Source organism: Mus musculus, chromosome 10 (assembly GCF_000001635.26).
Source record: "Mus musculus strain C57BL/6J chromosome 10, GRCm38.p6 C57BL/6J".
Classification (NCBI taxonomy): Eukaryota; Metazoa; Chordata; class Mammalia; order Rodentia; family Muridae; genus Mus; species Mus musculus.
The window spans coordinates 117,860,465-117,868,309 of record NC_000076.6 but is presented as its reverse complement, the minus strand read 5'-3'; the positions used below and the strand labels follow the sequence as shown (position 1 = coordinate 117,868,309).

At 46.5% G+C, this 7,845-nt stretch overlaps 2 long non-coding RNA genes across 5 annotated transcripts; one reads left to right on the top strand and one right to left on the bottom strand.

The window, feature by feature from the left end:
- Positions 1-370: 370 nt before the first annotated feature.
- Positions 371-6,101, bottom strand: Gm40773. Of its 4 annotated transcripts, none has more exons than XR_003948951.1 (3): positions 1,986-2,615; positions 1,237-1,473; positions 371-494 (listed from the first exon to the last, which is right to left on the bottom strand). It is a non-coding gene; the product is annotated as a predicted gene, 40773 (long non-coding RNA). The 4 variants fall into 4 exon arrangements; XR_003948950.1 differs by lacking the exon at positions 371-494 and adding an exon at positions 5,996-6,101 and having other exon boundaries at positions 1,146-1,473; positions 1,986-2,280; XR_872071.2 differs by lacking the exon at positions 371-494 and adding an exon at positions 3,555-3,653 and having other exon boundaries at positions 1,146-1,473; positions 1,986-2,280.
- Positions 1,590-2,604, top strand: Gm32552. The gene is made up of 3 exons (XR_380833.3): positions 1,590-1,623; positions 1,762-1,890; positions 2,059-2,604. It is a non-coding gene; the product is annotated as a predicted gene, 32552 (long non-coding RNA).
- Positions 6,102-7,845: the final 1,744 nt, after the last annotated feature.

Below are 7,845 nucleotides of genomic sequence, written 5' to 3'. Positions count from 1 at the left end.
TTTACCAGCACATAAGTCAGGTGTTTCACAAAGGCCTGTCACTCCAGCTCCAGGGAATCCAAGGCCACCTTGCGTGCCCATGCACGTATTCACACACACACACACACACACACACACACACACACACACACACACAAATCTTCATTTTATCCATTAATTTATTTATTCTCTTTACATCCTGGTTGAAGGCCTCTCTCACCTTCCAGTCTGCCCTCCCATAACCCCACCCTCAGTCCCCCCTCTTCTCCTCTGAGAATGGGGAGCCCCACCCCACCCCCAGGTACCAACCTATCCTAGCACATCCTCTCCCACTAGGCCAGACAAGGCAGCCCAGTCAGTGGAACAGGATCCACAGGCAGGCAACGGAGTCAGAAACAGCCCCCACTCCAGTTGTTGGGGGACCCACATGAAGATGGAGCTGTACCTGTACTGCGGCGTAAGTACGGGAGACCTGGGTCCAACCCCTGCATGCTCTCCGGTTAGTGGTTCAGTCTCTGGGAGCCCCAAAGGTCTGGATTAGTTCACTCTGTGATTATTCTTGTAGAATCTCTGTCCCCTCCTGGATCCTTAACCCTTCCCCCAACTGTGCCACAAGGTTGCTGGACACTACTTAGACTTCCCACAAGAAGATATATTGCCAGTTGTGTCCAGGAGGGCAGAGGTAGAGTTTTCTACCATGTATGTATGTAGAGAAAGACGTCCAGAAAAGTCCAGGGATGCCAGAAGTGGTAGGTGACAGACTCTCTGTTTGTTCATGGCCACTGTTCTGAGTCACTTCACCAATAGTCATAAGGAGAGTCATATCAGGAGAGTCATAAGAAAAAGTCCAAGAAGAGAAGCAGCGGGACTCCAGGGAATTTCCAAACATCTGTGGCTGCTTTTTCTTCCATCGCTCACTTCCTCTGGGACTGGCCACACCTCATTCTTACCTGCCAACTCCAACCAACTCTCTCCTGACTCTAGAGGTTGAAGCACCAGTTTTATTTAAAATAAATAATAAGCCAAGTATGGTGACCCACACCTTTAATCCCAGCACTCGGGAGGCAGGGGCAGGCAGATCTCTTGAGTTCGAGGCTAGCCTGGTCTACAGAGCAAGTTCCAGGGCAACCAGAGCTACACAGAGAAACCCAGTCTCCAAAAACCAAAATAAACAATAAGATAAAATTAAAGAAAAATGAAAAAGGAGCTCTTGTGATAGGCTAAATCAGTCTCTTCCTTCCTGGGTGCTGTGCTTACCGTAGACTGAAGTTCACAGCCCGCCTTAGTTCCCTAATCCAATGCTACTAAAGAGGTTCTGCCTTGTGTTCATTCCAACTGATTGGCCACGGGCTCTGAACCACAGAGCTACGGAAGGTCTTGGGCTCCAAGGTGGGATGGATAGAAGGTGCTCCAGGCATAGGCGTGGTTTCCCAGTAATTGCTGTGTCCCTCCACTCACAGGAAATTCTTTGAGCCATCAGACTCTCTGGACAGGCTGAAGGAAAGGAACAACACACGTCAGCACTTCCTGGTAGATGCAGCCGGCAGCATCACAGTATATGGTATCCCGGCAACGGTGTTCCAAGATTCTTTGGACTCCATTGAATTCGGGGTGAGTCCAGCCTAGACAAGTTCTACAACAAAGGTGGTATCCTGGGGCAGTTTAACTCTGGATTAGCTAAAATATTGTTACATTTTGTTCTGAAGTAACTGTTTGGAGCTCTATCTTTTGGTCCTGATTAAAAACCCACTAACTGTACACCGTCTTCTTTCCTCTGTACAGTCTCCAAATTGCCCCATGGTTTTTCATCTTTTTCTCTGGAAACAATGTTACTTCATGCCGTTGGCTACCCACTACACTCTTACCAAGCTGATAAACAGCAAGAGTTGAAAAGTGACCTTGATTTACTAGGTAATCACAGAAATATGTAATATTTAAGAAATAGTTCTCGTTTCTTGAGGGAAATGAGTGGTAGAAAGGTGTTCCACGTGACAAAATTGACGTACATCTAAGTAAATGCAGAACATTCTCTTCCAGGCAGCACTTGTGACTTACGGCTAACTTCTGTTTAATCTGCAGACACAATGGAGTCCCCACTGACAACAGCATAGTCGCCGCTGCCACGACCAACGTTTCTGTGGCCTCCGCTGAGACACACGCCGTGAAAGGAGGTCTCCGGTGCCATGGGACCCATCTACAGCACAGCTCCTGCATCCAAGACTCAAGAAGCCTCTTAGAAGAGGGAAGGGGAAAGATTGTGAGAGCCAGCGGACCAGGAAATCTGCTGTGAGATTGTGCCTCCTAGAAAAAGGACAAGGCAGCTTAACCCACGATGCATGATCAGTAAGTAAATCTGCCCTAAACACAGTCTGAAGGAGTACAGAAGCAATGGACAAGCTAACAGGGACGTGGGGTTGTGGGGGTGGAATCTCACTGGGCGCCACCCATAGACCAAGAACCACAGGCAAGGAAGGAGTCCTGAGAGCGGGAGAAATAGTCTTCCCCAGAGATGAGTCCCCTAATTGGTTATCCAATATCAAGTGATCAGTCCTGAAATCAAATAATCAGCTGCATATAAGTAACACTAAACAGACTAGGCAGGTTGTGTGTGTGTGTGTGTGTGTGTGTGTGTGTGTGTGTGTGTGTTACACTAAAAGAAGCCACGGTTATAAGAAAGAAAGGCAAGTACACCAAAAGGGGTTGGAGGAAGGGAAGGGAAGGGAAGGGAAGGGAGAAAACAATGTAATCATACTTAAATTTGGTTTTTTATATCAATAATAGCAATTTTAAAAAAAGATCGTCCCTGGGGCTGGAGAGATGGTTCAACGCTTGAGAACGCTTGTTTTTCCAGAAGACCTGAGTTCGGTTCCTGGAACCCTTGTTGGCAGCTCACAGTCAACTATGACTCTACCTCTATAGAATGAGGTGCTTTCGACTCTGACCTCCTCAGACACCCTAGCATACACACACACACACAGAGAGAGAGAGAGAGAGAGAGAGAGAGAGAGAGAGAGAGAGAGAGAGAGATACACACACATAGAGCACACACCTCTAATCCCAGCACTTGGGAGGCAGGGGCAGGTGGATGCCTGTGAGTTCAAGGCCAGCCTGGCCTACACAGAGAAAGCCCAGGTCTCCACTTTGAGATCTCCCATTTAGTCATATCACCAATGTGGCCACAAAGAGTCAAGACCAAAAGGAGAAAATCCAGAAAGCAGAAAAATGTGTCTCTGCTGCCTGGCCTGTGGCGTCACTGCAAAAAGACTCTTCAGTGAGAGTGGGGACCTGATTACCCTATCTCGTGTCTTTTTGGTTTTGGGTAAGGTATGTGTGTGTGTGTGTATGTGGGTGTGTGCGTGTGAGTGCATGTGCCCACAGAGACTAGAGGTTTCAGATCTCCTGTAACTGGATTTACAGGTTGTAAGCTGCCTCACATGAGTACTAGAAAAGGAAACTCCAGTTGTCTCTAAGAACAAGAAGCACTCCTAGCTGCTGAGCCAGCCGTCCCTCCAGCCCCCACTGGTACTTCTTAAATACCTAACTGTGTAGTACAAAGATGGCTCTCAAGTACATACTGTTGGACGTGTGGAATGACGGCTGCTGGGACAGATATGCAAATGACCAGTCTTGCTGTGTCCAGCCACCTTCTACTAGCCTGTGGGTATAAAAACAAACCACCCACCACCCACCACCCACCACCCACCACCCACCACCCACCACCCACCACCCACCACCCACCACCCACCACCCACCACCCCCACCCCGGAATGGCTACAGTGTCAGAAGGTTTGAAAGTTTCGACACAGGAAGTCTAAACCAAAGGAAGACTTTTTGAAGTGGTGCTCAACCTGAAGTTGTTTTCTTCCTGTCAGGGTCAGGACTGTGTGACTCCCTAAGAACAGAGCAAAGGAATTCCTAGGTACTAGGAGGCAACCACAGAGACCCATGTCCTTGGAAAGCAGCTGTTCCTCTTGCTGCAATGCTGGGATCTGTCTGTGCAGTATCAAACCAAAATCAGAGTGGGCAAGCTAACAGCTAAAGTTCACGTAGACTTTGCCGATTATCTATGAGACCCCACCAAAATTTGCTTTACAGTATTGAACTAAGATTTTTTTTCCTTCTTAATAATGGTAATAAGTCAAACTAATTGACATAGGATAAAAGTTGTATTGACATACGATCTGCATATTGTAAGTTTCACGTATTATGTGCTCAGTTCAGTGGTTTAGGTAGAATGGTCGTTTTGTGAGCATTGTGTCAATTCAGGATCTTTGTTTGGAGGGTTTGTCTTTATTTTTGTTTTTTGTTTGGTTTTGTTGGGTTGCAGTTGTTTGTTTGTTTGTTTGTTTTTTCTGTTGGTTGGTTTTGTCTTGTACTTGTTTGGGGGTGTTTTTGGTTTTGTTTTTGTTTTCTAAGACAGGGTTTCTCTGTGTAGCCCTGGCTGTCCTGGAACTCACTCTGTAGACCAGGCTGGCCTCAAACTCAGAAATCCACCTGCCTCTGCCTCCCAAGTGCTGGGATTAAAGGCGTGGGCCACCACTGCCTGGCACGTGTTTGTTTTTTTAAAGACAGGATCTCATGGGCTATTTTTGAGATTTGACTCTGTGTGTGTGTGTGTGTGTGTGACACAGATTCATTTCTTTTATATATATATATATATATATATATATATATATATATATATACATATATATTTTTTTTTATTACGTATTTTCCTCAATTACATTTCCAATGCTATCCCAAAAGTCCCCCATACCCTCCCCCCCCACTCCCCTACCCACCCACCCATTCCCACTTTTTGGCCCTGGCATTCCCCTGTACTGGGGCATATAAAGTTTGCGTGTCCAATGGACCGATTCATTTCTTTATATTGCTAAATAATATGCCATTAAGTAAAACCACACTGTATTTAACTAATCAGCAAGCACTAAGATTATGTCCCCTTTCTAGCCACTATATATAGTGACTTTTATAAGCATTTCATGCAAGCATATATTTTCATGTTTCTTGTGGTGGGAGTATCTATAGTAATGAATTTCTGGGTCATAGGCTAAATTTATGTTTAACTTTCTTAGGGAACAGAAGCTAGTGCCCCACTAAGGAGTACAATCCCAGCCTTTGGTGTTTTGATTTGGTTAGGTTTGTTTGTTGGTTTGCGTTCTTGTTATGTAGTTTAGACCGTCTTGGAATTCTATGTATTCCAGGCTAGCCCCAAGTTCAAAATTCTCCTTACTTAGCTTCCTAAGCACTAGGGTGACAGGCATGACCAACAAGACCAGCAGTTTTCAACCTGTGGGTGGAGACCCCTTTGGGGATCAAACGACCCTTTCATAGGGGTCACATATCAGATATCCCTGCACACCAGATATTTACATGACAATTCATAACAGCAAAATTGCAGCTATGAAGTAGCAATGAAAATAATTTTATGGTTGGAGGGGGTCAGCACAGCATGAGAGACTGTATCAAAGGGTCGCAGCGTCAGGAAGGCTGAGAGTCACTGCACTCTCTCCAGTTTATAATGAACTTTTAAAGATCTGGACACCCAGGAAGGAGCCTACTCCTGTTGCTTTGCTTAAATGAACATGTTGTCGAACTGCATCCTAAATATCCATATTTATCCACATAGATGATTGATGTTTGAAATCTCTGTGAGTAAAACTCCTTTTTGCAGTGGGCAGCAGTTAATGTAGAGACTTGTAGCTAGTTTAAGTTCAGAACATGGTTGACTAACCCACTCCTCCAACCCCACCCCACTCCCACCCTGAACCGCCGGCCCTCACCACCACCCACCACCACCACCACTACCCACACCCCCACCATCCCACCCCATCCCACCCCACCCCACCCTGGCAAACACACACACACCCCTCCAAGGCTCAGGGTAGGGAAGAGGTAAAGGAAAGAATGCAAGAGCCAGAGGATAGGACGAGTGTTGTAACATGCAGTCTCCTGGACGGAGCATGGCTGTCGCACTCAGCACTCAGCACTCAGAGCAGCTGCAGCTACTACCTACAGACAACCTGCAGAAGAGCAAGCCGGTCAGCATTCCTGTGAGCATGGAATCTGCGCTCCTGAGGCCGGCCCCACCTCTAACTGAGGAGCTCTTGGCAACTGAAGGCTGCTGAAGGAAGGGGTGTGGCCCTGTAGGCTGCCCTGCTCCAGTGGATGGCCACACACCTATGTCTGTCATGGGTGAAGGCAGCATTCATTAGACTAGGTGGGCTATGAAAGGGGGAGGAGCTAGGAAGGAGGAGCCGAGGGAGAGGTGGGAAGAGGAAATATTAGGGGACCCTGAGGAGGGCGCGAAGGATTTGATCGAGGTACTATGTGTGTGTGTATATGTGTGTGTGTGTGTGTGTGTATATATATGTGTGTGTGTGTGTGTGTATGTGTGTGTGTGTGTATATATATGTGTGTGTGTGTGTGTATATGTGTGTGTGTGTACATATATATATGTATATATATATATATATATATATATGTAGAGAGAGATTGTCAATGGATAAATTAAAAATTCTAAATAAATTTATTTATTTATTTATTTATTTATTTATTTATTAAAACTGTTAGCTGGCCAGTGCAAAGTGGCTGTAGCGTTTTGCTTTCTTTTATGAGTTATAAAAAACCTTTTGGGTTATGTTTATTTTTTCCTTCGGTCCTTTGCTTGTGCATCCTAATAGACCTTCACCTACCTTTTAAAGTATATTACATTCATATTTATGCTCATTAACTAAACAGACATCTCACTGCAAAGTGTTTGCGCGATGGCTCCCTTCTTTTATAAAGCTCTCTGTTTTGATGCTGGTTTTTTTAAGTGAATCCATCTGATGAGATCTGTAGATGGCCTGATGCGCTAAAAGCCAAATAACAGTTATTGATCAAGGGTGTACCATCAGCCAGCCATTGCTTTAAGCTCTTTCCTGGTATTAATTCACTTTATATGAAGGGTCCCATGTGGCAGGTGCAGTGATTATCGGCACCCCGAGGTAACTGAACAAACACAGTCCAGTTACCCAGGAAGTGGCGGAGCGGGGACTTGAAGTCAGACCATCTAGCTCAAAGGATGCAGTCCTAGCGACTGTGACGTGCCACTTCTGAGCAATGTCCCCTAAGAAGGACCGCCAGATAAGATCAGTCCCCACAGGGTGCATGGCAGCGGTCGGGTACAGAGTCACTCCAGCCACCGTCTGAAAACAGGAGGTTCCGGTTTCTGTTGCATCAACTTCCCCTCGGACCCCTCCCTCTCCTCCTCGCAGCCCGCCGTGGCTGAGGAAGCTCACAGCACACTGTCAACTAGACACGTCATATTTTCACTGTCACTTGAGTTCTGAAACAGCAAGTCAGGCCACTGCATGGCCACAGGCTGGGACCTCCATGAACTACGGCCACAGTCCCAGGACTTTCCTTCCTGGGGCCTAGTTGTTCAATAATTCCATAGTTCCCTGGGATGTCTCTGTATCCTATCACACTCCCAGTCTGCTTAAGAGACCTCTGACCAATCTATGACTCGCAACAAACCATCCTTACTACAGGAAGTGTGGCTGAGGCTCACTTGGTGTCCAAGCATGGCCTTGCCCCGGCACGACTTCAGGACCCTTCAGGCCTCACTAAACCTTACCCACGAGGACTGGTGGCACTTGCTCAAGGCTGTCCCTGGGACAATTTACCTTATCTGACACACTAACCTGTGCTAATGAGAGAGCTGGACGGAATCCAGTCCCTCCTCTTCCGCTCAAGTAACCAGGGTTTTCTGATGACAAGGGCACTTTTGTCTTCCTAACCCGGACCGGTTTCAACAGTGCCATTTCAGGTTAGCCAAGAGAGAGGAAAGATTTTTTTCTGGGCAATGGGGGCCTTGTGTTT